The following is a 12,111-nucleotide window of genomic DNA, read 5'->3' as shown; positions in this document are numbered from 1 at the left end:
GGTGGGGAAGAGGAATGATTGCATGCCAGTGACCATAGGCGTCCCACCTGTTTCATCAAGCACAGAATATTCTTTTAACCTGTCCACACTGTCCTAAAAACAGTAAGTCTCCCGAAGGGTTTTGTGAGCCTCTGCTAAAAAAAAGGTTTATTCTGGATTTTGTTTTGAAACGCATGGTTTAGCATAGTCCACCTGATTTCAAGTCTGTTTTTCCATCATCTTTTTCAGTAATTTTGCACAAAGAGACATACTTGTGGCTCAATATTTGTTTGCAAGTCAGGTGGAGATTTGAATCCCTATCACTTTTTCCTAAAAATAAAGTTGCAAAGGAGGAAACCCAAATCAGTGAAGCAAGGATAGTGCTTTCCAGAAACACAAAAGGATCAAGTGAAGAAGAGCCGTACGCAGTGATCGACCTTTGTTTCCAACACCCACGCTTGCATCAACACAGACATACAAACACCATCGTTTACACACACAAACAGACACACACTCATAAACCTCTGTACTATGCAGCCCCAGAGAGAAAAGGCAATCCTCACACCTAATGAATATTACAATGAGCTGGATCTGGGTCATTAATATGACACAGTCGTTACACTGGAGCCCAATTAGCAGTCAACATAGAGCCTGGAACGTTCCCCTGTTACTATACATAATCACTATATCACTGCGACAGACTCGGAGCAGGGAAGGATCAAACCACAGTCACATACAAGGAATATCAGAGACTCTTCTATGGATAGCGCGACTCGATGAGGAGGTCACAGCTGTTTCATAATATTCAAACAAACTAGAAAACTAGAAATATTACACCTGAGTTCCACATGACACAAAATCCTCCATTATAAATAATATCACATATTATGCAACATCGTATGCTGTAAAATGAGTATCACCATTAAAACTTGATGATGTTTGACAGTAGATTACTTATGATTCAGCCCAGTGTGGGAGTTAGTAGCTTAGAAGTGTAAAGAAAAATCTAAAGTTTAAAGGAAGAAATATAATCCTTAAGCTATTTCACAGAGATCTGAGACAAAATTCCTGAGATCCAACCCACTTTTGTGCAGTTATGCTAAGTGGCAATTCAGTAGCAATAAAAATATGACAAACACTTAACAAGAACTTTGTTGTCTTCTGTTATGTGATTCCTAATAGGCTTCCCATCTGCAAGCACTGACACAAAACAGTTGGGTGTATTACTGCTGGGAATTATGTCTTAGTTTCTGTTATGTGGACACAAGTACAATTTTTCAGTCTGAGTGCCCAAAAGGAAAATTACATTCCCTAATATTTCCAGATTTCGCTGTAGCAATGTGATTTATCAACCTGTCTATAACCACCTCACGTGATGCATTTAAAACTGGCAGATATTTTTTTCAGATTGGCAGCTGCCAAATGGCTCTTTAACAAACATTTCTTTTTTTTAAAAACAGCTCAAAGAAAAACTCTGTGCAAGGAGTTTTGCTTTTGGCTTTTCTCTCTATGACTGCTTAGACCAATCAGTTTAATTTTGTGTTTTTATCCATTAGAATTACACCCTGATGTACAGATAAACATGAGTCATTCATAGAGAACTTTGTTGTTGTTATGTGTTGCTTTTTGGTTTGTTTGTTTTTTACAGCTTTCCAATTATCTTTATTGATGAGTTGTAACCAGGAAGAAAATAATTGTCTCCCAGTCTTAATTCCTGACAAACTGACAGTTTGAATGTTTAAGGGTTTCATATGTTTAGAATTAAACATACTACTTGTAAATGGTAAATGGCCTGTATTTGTATAGCGCTTTACCAGTGTTGGGAAGGTTACTTTTAAAATGTATTACAGTTACAGTTACTCATAGTTTGTATTTTAATATGTAACGGCGGTACATGTATTCCGTTACTCCCCAACACTGCGCTTTACACATCCACATCTGACAGAGGCGAGGCTGCCGGACACTGGTGCCACCGGACCCTCTGACCACCACCAGTAGGCAACGGGCAGTGTTGGGGAGTAACGGAATACATGTACCGCCGTTACGTATTTAAATGACAAAATATGAGTAACTGTATTCCGTTACAGTTACCGTTTAAAAAGGTGATATTTAGAATACAGTTACTTTGTTGAAATAAATGGATTACACTGCGGTACTTTCCTGTTTCATATTGTGGTGGGTCAGGACTGTTTGGGTTTTGTTTGACAGCTACGTTCTGTTGTTCCAGGCGGCAGCGTTACGGTTGCCATGGTTACAGGGTGACGCTCTCTCTCTGCGTGTTTCCTGGGTGAGAGAGGCCTTTTTGTTGTTGTTGTGCTAAGCTAATAGGCAGAATGCTACAGGTATAGCTCTAAAGAATGTAGCATCATAGGCAGTGTAGTCCGTGCTGCAGGGAGAATGGACTGCCATACCCGTTATGTGTCTGTGAGCGAGGGAGGGAGAAAAAGGAAAAGTACGAGCTGTCATCAAGCAAAAAAGGGAGCTGGAAGCATGTAAATATAATAATAACCACTGCAGCCAAGAAGAGTGCCTGACGAGCCCAGTTGTAAGTAAGCTATTAAGACTCGACTGTACACCGTGTTCGTATTTTCCTCCAAAAACAATAAGTTAAGTTGGAGCAGCCTTTCAACGCCTCTCTCTGTCTCTCGCAAGCAAAGTTGACCCAGACAACAAAGTAAAGCTAGTTTTCGGCTACGAGCCCGACACAGAACCCACCGTATTAGCCAGAGGTCCCTTTACTACGGTTCGGAGCCGCGGACCTTCAGTAACCATAATAAATCACAACAATAGCACATTCATGTAGTTGTAAACAGCATGATAATATATTAAGTAATCCAAAGTATTCAGAATACGTTACTCTCATTGAGTAACGTAACGGAATACGTTACAGAATACATTTTGGGGCATGTATTCTGTAATCTGTAATCTGTAATCCCCACTGCTGTCAGACTCCACAACAAAGACTTTAACTGAACAAACACACACATCCACACATGTGCAATAACACTAAGTGCAATAATCTTTTCTGGCATCGTTGTATTTTTACTCAGTTGTATATAGCATTCGTATTCTATTTTTATCTTATTGTATATTTTTATTCTATTTTATTCTACTGTATATAGTATATTATTTTATTCTATTCTGTACAGCTGTGTACTGTATTTATTCTTATTGTATTCTAATTTTTGCGTCATAACTTTTGCACTGTCCACTTCCTGCTGTGACAAAACAAATTTCCCACGTGTGGGACTAATAAAGGTTATCTTATCTTATCTTATCTGTAATGGAATACATTTTAAAAGTAACCTTCCCAACACTGGCAACAGGTGAAGTGTCTTGCCCAAGGACAAAACGACCGAGACGGTTCGAGCCGGGGCTCGAACCGGCAACCTTCCAATTACAAAGCGAACTCGCAACTCTTGAGCCCCATTGTTGTCTATGAGGGAGATGAGCCATTAGCCAGGCATGCATGAGTTCTCTTATTTCCATCCAGCATTTTCGGCAGCTTTTATTTCTTTTCACACATGCAGTTGCAGAGCGGACTGACAGCCGCTGTCACAAGGCCTTGACCTAAGCGGCGAAACAGACTGGTACCACAGAAGACTCTATAGAGACAACTTGGATTAAATCAAGTGTAAGTCAATTCTTGTCAGATCAAAACTATCATAGTAGGGCAGCCTTGCCTACATGCAGGTGCTAGGATGAGTGACACATTAAGGTCAGAGTCTAACAGGGTGAGTGGGTAGTGAGAGAAAAGCAACAAAAAAAGATACTGAGACTCACTGATACACTGATGCACAAATCAAAAATATATCATTTATTTAAAAAATAAAAACACGATTCTGCGTGCATGCACATGTACCTGAATGAAAACGCATGATAAGAGTATAAGAGTATCTTTAAAGGTGCTAGAGTTGTCAGCAACACATGTTATATATATAGCTTGTTTTTGAATGATCAAAGATGCAATGTCTGTATAACTTGAAAGTCTAACAATGAGACGACTAACTGGTGTGTGACCATGCTGTGTTGTATTGTGGGGCTTTGACTGATGACCAGACTCCTGCTGCGGATCTCAGTTGAGCTACCATGTGATTGCCAGCCCGACTGAGCTTATGAGTTAAAAAGCTGATCTGAGAGACAGACGGCAAAGCTAGACCCAGATGTCCAGATCCCAGGCACTCTTTCTGCACTCTTGGGTCTGCAGAAGACACTAGTTTTGAAAGGCACCTGCATGTGGTTTCACACACATACATATGCTAAGCAAAAATCTACAGAGAATCCATTTGATAATCAAAATTCACATGCATGGCCATTGAGGACAAATCAACCAGTTTAGATTTTGCATGTAATGGTGTGCAAACAGCTTATGCTTCAAAGAGCTTATTAAATGTTAAAAATATAACCTTTTATCAGTCAGTGAATCAACAGGCTTATGTTCAGTGGCCAGAATATGTTGTTACTTGTTTGGGCACCGTGTTGTACTTTTTTGTTGTAGATTTTTTTTCTCTTCCATATAAGTCATTTATGTTCCAACAGCTGAATCTTTTTTTTCTTTTATTGTGTCATTGCTTTCTTTTTCCAGGTTTCCTATGCTTTGATGCTTTCACCTGGGGACTCCAAAAACTACAATAAGGGTAAAAATAAGGAACCCCTAGTTAAGTGCTATTTTTGCTGTCTTGGAGAGTGAGATACAAAATCTGTGCATCTACCCAGCAGATAAAGCTTGCTATTTCTAAGGACACAACACTATCCGGACAAAAAAATCCTCCTATCCGCAGAGAGCCGTCAAATAAATATATATTTTTTAATCTCAAAAACAGTATATGTTTAAAGCTAAACACTTGCAACCATATAGACATGGCTTTTCCACCATTCATCATCCTCTTTCAGATTGATTATGCTAACAGGATTCAGGCTGCATATTACAAAACCTTGTTAAGAAAGTGAAGAAAGACAGAATTGTGGTGTTTAATTTTAAAACATCCGACCGTATCAAATTTAGATTTTAGTTTTGTCACTAAAAGCTGGTGTCCACTGACAACCTGTGTTTTAGTTAACAGCTTAGAAGCTGCCTTGGGATGTGCTAGTCATGGATCTGTTGCTATGCGACCACTAAAAACCTGTTTGAAGGGCATATCTCCAGTTCAAATGTTTTTAACTTTGAGTGTTTAGAGCACAGGGTATGAAGCCCCCAGCACACAAAGCTCACTCTTAAATTCCACTGTCAACAGCAAAAGATTGAGGAAACAGCACTTGAGGGGAAATGTCTTCTTTTGTAACCTGCTGTCAATTTAATTTTTGTCTTTTTTTTAAACAATACTTAGATATCCATACCTCCATAAGGCAGATTCTGGAGAAAAGTAAAATGAGGGAGAAAGAGATAGCCTGGCACCCATTCCCACCTCATTTAACCTTTTAATTTAAGAGCAAGAATTAATGTGGAGGCCAGGGCCAGTATCACTTTAAACAGACACTGCCCAGTTGCCCTGAAGACAGGAAGAATGACTCCTCTGTGGTGCATACATATTAATTTGCTGTGGAAGTGTGTGTATCTGTGCATGTGCACATGCATGTGTGTGACAGCGAAAGAAAGAGGGAAAGAATGTGTCTGTGTTTGCCCTGTACTTATTAAGCAAGATATTATTAACCGAGTCATCACATCATTCCTACCTCGGGTGCTGTCACTCTCATTTTAGTAGCATGTGACATTCCAGTGAGGTCAAGAAAAGAGAAACTGGCAGTGAAGAGGAAGGTGAGGATTACTAAGTCGAAAAGACACCATCATCATGACTGGTAAGGTGGGTGATGTAAGGCAAGCGGTGAGTAATGACGCATCCTGAATTCAGGTCAGTACTCTTAGCTGAATTTTACAAGGGAAGCAACGAATCAGAGCAATTGTGATGGAGTTGAAAGAATTCTTTATTAGCCATGAATCACAGTAGCAAAAATGTTTGAATCTATGTTGATTCAAAACACCAGCAAACACCGCACAATGTTGCCACACCGAGTACACTTATCTACATTTCATTCAGTCTACTAGTGTTCCCACGATGTGAGTGGGAGCCGGGACAGAAAAAAAGAAGCAATGCTCTCTGACCTCTAGAATGATAGAATGGCACTTTTATGATGTCTCCCAGATTATTCGCTGAGATGGATGGGCTGAGCTGGATGGGCTGAGCTGGATGGGCTGAGCTGGAACACCAATTGATTAATCCATCGGATGGTGGAATGTGCTGTGGCCGTCCCCCTGCTCAGCTGTTCTTTCTTTTGGACAGAACATTCAGACAGACATGCAGGAAAGGATGACTAATGAGCAGGGCTGCTGCAGATACCATTCATGGTGCATGTGTGCTGTGCTGTGCCCAAGATGCTTGCTTGTGTCTAGTTGATAAAAAAGAAATCTCAGGTTCAGATGATCTTACACAGTGGTAGAGTACTGTAACGACTACATGAGGAAGCCACTGATATAGTGCACTTACAGTGACAAAACTGTGACAAATTCCCACATTTTACCACAGCACTCTCTTCAAAAGATTACATGCGTCATCCAGAAGAAGAAACTGAGGTTAGCTTCTTTATCACACTCACAATAGCTGCATAAGATGCAGATTTGCAACACTGTGTCAGTAGCCATCACATTAGTAGTAATCCACCGCTGGCTTATGAAAGCATCTTTCAGATGTTTCCTTTAAGGTGACTCTCTTCTCGCCTACCTCTTCAGCTATGCATGATTAATCAACATGTCACACCCACATGTCTAAAATCTGCAGTCATCAGCCATGACTGTGGATTTTAGACATGCACTTCCAACAGCTTCAAAATATATTTTTGCTGCTTCTGTCCTATTCTCGAGCTCCACACACTTACAAGTTTCTCTAATATAATATCTATGTGGATATAATATTGCCATAAACCCTGTGCCACTATGTATAGTTATGCTCAACGGGGTGTTTAATAAAAATACATTCACAATACTAAAATCCAAATGTACCGTAAGCTAAGAGCACAATTAATTATTACTGCAAGTATATGGTTTTAGCTTGAGTCCATTATTATTATAATTAATTATACCATATCTATCAACATCATCTTCGTATGAAGGCTCCTTTCACCTCCAGCATTATGGCTTTCAGCTCCTATCTAGCCTAGCACTCAAGACCCCCAGCATTGCACTGCTGGTTTCCAATACAAAAGGGAGTAGATAACGGATCACTGTAACTGTTCTCTTTCTCACTGAATGAAACCCCCTGAGAGATTTTATACCCAGAGAAGATGAAAAATGTAGGGGTAGTTCCATTATTGATACAAGTCCCCGGCAGTGAAAGAAATGAATGCTAATGGTGTCCTAAGCCAGGCTTTACAGAGATTAATCCGATTTGAAAAATGAACATTTTATTATAAGGCACACAGTGCTGGCCTTGATCTGAACTGAGTCACAAGCTGAGGAGGGGAAAAATGACAAAGGGAGTGTGGGAAGGGAACATGGGTATACAGCCTGTCGCTTTGCAAGACCCTGGCACCTTATTGCAATGGTGCCCTTTCCCAGATGACAAGTTCATTAATTTTCTGACGCGGCTGCTTGGAATGATTTTCAATAGATAAGTCAGACAACAATGGCTAGAGAAATTGGACATGAAACAGATGTCTATGGTAGAAACATCATCAGCCGAAGACTGGATTTGTGTGAGCAGATGAAAGTCCCACTTGGTCCCTGAGTTGCACCTGCTCTAAGGCTATTTCCTACTGTTTAGAAGGACTAATAGGGACACACTGGAGATACAGTTGTTGTCCATCTAGTGTAGTGAAATAAACAAGCACTAATCCAGAGTGGCCCAGTGAATCAGTCAGTTTCAAACCCATTTGCTCCTTATTTTGGCTGGATCCTTACAACCCATAGCTACAACCCATTTCCCTCTCCAAGAAAATCTCCACGGGGATGAAAAAAAGGTTTGAGTAGTGTTAAATGGGGAGGAGGAAGAGTCTCTCTGCTTATTACTATGAATCACTCTGTACCAGCTGCCAACAAACATCAGCAAACTTGGGAAAATGTAGGGGGGATTTATCTTGCATAAGCCTCTGACAGGGCAAAAACATAAAATCAGCAGTCTAATTTGTCTCCCCAAGGTGATGCCACTCCATCATATGGAGGGCTTTCCTTTCAAGTGGGTGAATAATGTCTGCCATGTTTCTCACTTTCACAGGTGAGAGATGCAATTTATTCTTTGTCTCAAGAGTGACAGCCACCTCTATTTATGCTTTTACCACCAACACTGGTTTGTCACCTTCTTGACAAACATCTATTTTTAAGCCCACCACCAACATAACACACAACCAGTGGCACTTCATGTACTTATCTGCATATTTTATGAGTTGTGGGTGTGGTGTATGTATATGTGCTGGGGTTGATACTTTAATAAAATGTTTAATCTTTAATTCGAGGAGCAGGTAAAATGAGTCAGATTACAAAATGATTTACAAAACATGTTGTGCCACATGAAATGCTATGAACTTCGCCAATATCACATCTGTTGCTTAGTTGCACACAGTCAAGGATATTCTTCAGCCTTTTTAGTGGTTGTGATTCTTGAGCCATTATCTATAACATCTATGCCTTTTCCAGCTGAGTAGAGGATGAGTGACTGCCGCCACTTTTAATTTCAGCACCAGGAGAAAGGACAGCTCCCTCTCCGGCTACCACGGAGGGCGGTGAACAAGTGCTTTTTGTGTAAGGGACCCCGAGAAAAGAAGGGGGAGGGTGGAGAGGAAGAAAACACAATATTTGGTCATTAATCAATCGTCAGCTAGGTCATCCAAAGCTTGGATTTTCAAATCTAACTTGAACATGTTTTGGGTCATGTTAAGTATTTTTCGCGGTTGCTGTAGCGTACAAGAACACGTGCTAAAACATGGCAGACTTTCCTATACTGAAAGTAGGTTGAGCGCACAGAAGTACAGACTGGATGGATTGATAGGCGGGTGTAGGGATTGCAGGTGGCGTGTCCCCGTTTAGTCACGTTACAGTGTGAAAAACCAAAATCAGATGCTTTAAGTGCACTTCCATTCACAAAGATTCTTCTTTACCTGTTTAATTTAGAGGCTCAAATCGGTCTCTCCCTTTTTCTTTTAAGAGTTTAAGACATCTAATCTTGATACTGCGCACTCGAAGACGCGCAGTTAAAACAAGCACACCAATGCGAAAGCGCGCGTCATTCCATGATGCTCTGAATCACCCTACAATTAAATATCTCTTCGTTAGAGGTCGCAGTATAAGTAATATAAATGGCAAAACCTCGGGAGCGCTGCGTGCTGATTTTGTACATATCAATCATCAAACAGCGAAGATAAACTTCCGCATTTTGACATCCAACAGAGCGAAAGGGCTGAATAGGATAGTTATACTATAGAGAATAGTAAGACATTTAGAAATATGCTTTCCCTCCCAGTACATTATAAACAATAACTTACTTATTTACAGAGAAATGCCAAGGTCTGGAAGATCTCCGCCGGCGAAGAACAGCTCTTCTTCCGCTGCCTCCGCAAAAACTGCATCGAAAAAAAAAATCCGCAATACTCAGGCAGTTTTGGAGAATCCTTTGTTACCTTTGCTTTTCACACTCATTTTCTTCCACGTCTCAACACGACTTTGTATGTAATCCAAACATTAGTCCGGATGCAATGCAATTAACTCTCACAGTGATGATAATGCATCCGATATTTCCTCCCTTTTCAAGACGCACATTTCAGAAGGCACCCACAAGTGCCATTGTTGAAACAACTCGTGGCAAAGCGATGCCCACTGTGGTCCAAGATTTTCTCCAAGTGACGACTTTTTATTTTCTCTCTGATATCAATAATATGCTCTTAAAGCCTTTCATGTAGACCTTACGGTAGACCATCATCCACACGTTGAGCTGTTAAGGTGGGGTTATTTTAAGAACCCGACTGCTCGCCTACGTGTCAAATGTAACTTTTCATCAAGTCCCTATTGCTTCTTAGCTATCAGCCCTGATTAAATTTCACCGCACAGCCCAGTGCGGATTTCAAGATGCTTATTTCTCTTCCCCCTCCTGGTTTTACCGATAAAAAGAAGTTCCGCAGTACAGTGATTGAAAGGGTATCCTGTATGTTGTTGAAGTGATAAAGTTGTCACGATTAGAGATAATCTCTCTCTTCAGATTGCTCCGTTCTCCATATTTAAGAGGGAAATTCGTTATTCTGGGATGCAGCATCGGAAGAAAAAATTCCAGGCGGTATCCTTCAGAAGCCTTTAAAACCCCATCACAAATTCAGGCAGCGGCTCCCAAGTGTGAAGAGCCTTCGTTATACACCAAAAGCTCTATTCTTACATGTTTTCCGAACGGAGCTTTGATCTCACCTTGTCTGGACGGGAGTTATGGTTCATCAAAGGCTGTCATCACTTCTGCGCCCCCGCTGTATATTTCGGATATTCGACCCTCGCCTCTCCATTGATGTGACACACACCGGGGTAAGGTTTTTTTTTATTTAATGTTTAATTTTTTTTTAGGGTTATTATCCACAAATGGGTGGTTGTCCAAGTCCAGGCTTCCTCTCTCTCTCTTGTAGACTGCCGTGTGTTTTAGGCTGCTTCACAAAATAACCCGTTCCAAGACGTGCAAGCAGGCTGTATCCATCGGTGCGCTTTACAGTGCCTCAGTGCGCTCAGCATTTTCGTACCAAAATAAAACGCCGGGCGCAGCACGGACGGACGATGAATTGATAAGTTCAGGAGGGGGCATCATGTAGGTTACCTCCCACTGACAAGCTGCTTTCTCCAACTGAGACTGTTCCGCCAGTCACTGCTGGTGGATCGACTCTGCCGTCAACCGCAGGACTGGAGCAGCGAGGGCAGGAGATATTGTTTTCCCTCTCTTTCAGTCTTCATGGTGCTCTCTTTGAACTTCTACAGCTTCTAAAATTTCACCGTGTGCGTTCATGTCGTCCTGAAGACTGGCATTCATTAACCGATTCTTTACCATCGCCCCTTTTATTCACTGGTCAGTTTAAAAAAGGGGGAAACAAACACAAATAGTTGTTTATTAGTGTGTGCGTGCGTGGCAGAAAACATCCAGCAGGCGAGCAAGCAAGCAAGCGACAGAGAGGAAGAAAGAGAGAGAGTGATTTAGCTTAAGTGCAGAGACAGACAGATTCCTCCCATGTGTATCTTGCAAATGGGACGCCACTGCCACCTACTGGTTCGCTTCTGCTGTTAGGTGTATGGTATTCTGATGATGGCCTCGGGCAGATTGTCGCATAGGACTGCTCTCCCATGACAGACTAGATTTTGTTTATATTGGGTTATTTATATCATGTCTATTTGTATTTTAAAATGCTGTAAGAATCATCAGGAGAGAGGGGCCTATGCTATACTGCAAATAAAACAAAGTAAATGAGAATGAAAGATAAGAGAAGAAACACCTTTGACAATTCTGGAGGTCGATTAATATGTGTTATATTCCCTCACAGGCTTCAGCACCTTAGAACTTATTTATAAATGCTGGCTGAGTTGTACATGAATTATGAAATAGGCCTACACGATGCAGTTTTTTAACATGGCGGCTGACACCAAAGACTTCAGGTCTTCAGGAAGATTATTGCTTGTGAAGCGTTTATCTTAGGCAACCTGCTGTACTGCACATATGCTAAACTCAGGTATATTATACAGCATGTATAATAGAGCAAAGGGAAAAAAGCAAAGCATTTATTTACAGATAGGCCAGTTACAGTATGTCTTATCTTGTAGAGTGTATCCATTCATGAACCATGCAATAAGAGATGTGAGAAAACATTTGAATGCCAGACCAGGGATCTGTCGATCTAGCTGTCAACATCTGATCTCATTTCCCTCAGTGCTGAAGGCGTTGCATCATTCATCTGTCTTCATAACTGTCGACCTGCCTGTCTGTGTGTCTGGCATATGGTAGTAAAGAGCACCGCCCTCTTTGCTTTCCAGTTGAGGGAGACATCATTAAGTAAACCCCCCTTTTCAGTAAAATCTTCTTGCTACATATTTGCCTCAGAGCATGAATTAAACCTTTTAATGTATAAAATCGCTTGAGTATTCAAGCACGCCATTTGACATATTCTTAACTAAACCATCACAACGAACTG

At 40.9% G+C, this 12,111-nt stretch overlaps 1 protein-coding gene across 1 annotated transcript in view; it reads right to left on the bottom strand.

The window, feature by feature from the left end:
- The window catches only part of LOC146664633 (leucine-rich repeat-containing protein 4C-like), a 48,390-nt gene extending 37,332 nt beyond the window's left edge, over positions 1-11,058 (bottom strand). The window contains exon 1 of the mRNA XM_085411835.1: positions 9,448-11,058. The gene's annotated coding sequence lies outside the window, so the exon portion shown is untranslated. The remainder of the gene's footprint in view (positions 1-9,447) is intronic.
- Between the last annotated feature and the right edge of the window lie 1,053 nt (positions 11,059-12,111).

This window comes from Rhamphochromis longiceps, linkage group LG7, assembly GCF_057381845.1.
Source record: "Rhamphochromis longiceps isolate RC_006_pf linkage group LG7, R_longiceps_female_GT1.1, whole genome shotgun sequence".
Lineage (NCBI taxonomy): Eukaryota > Metazoa > Chordata > Actinopteri > Cichliformes > Cichlidae > Rhamphochromis > Rhamphochromis longiceps.
The sequence above is the reverse complement of the archived record's forward strand: the minus strand, read 5'-3'. Positions and strand labels throughout refer to the sequence as shown.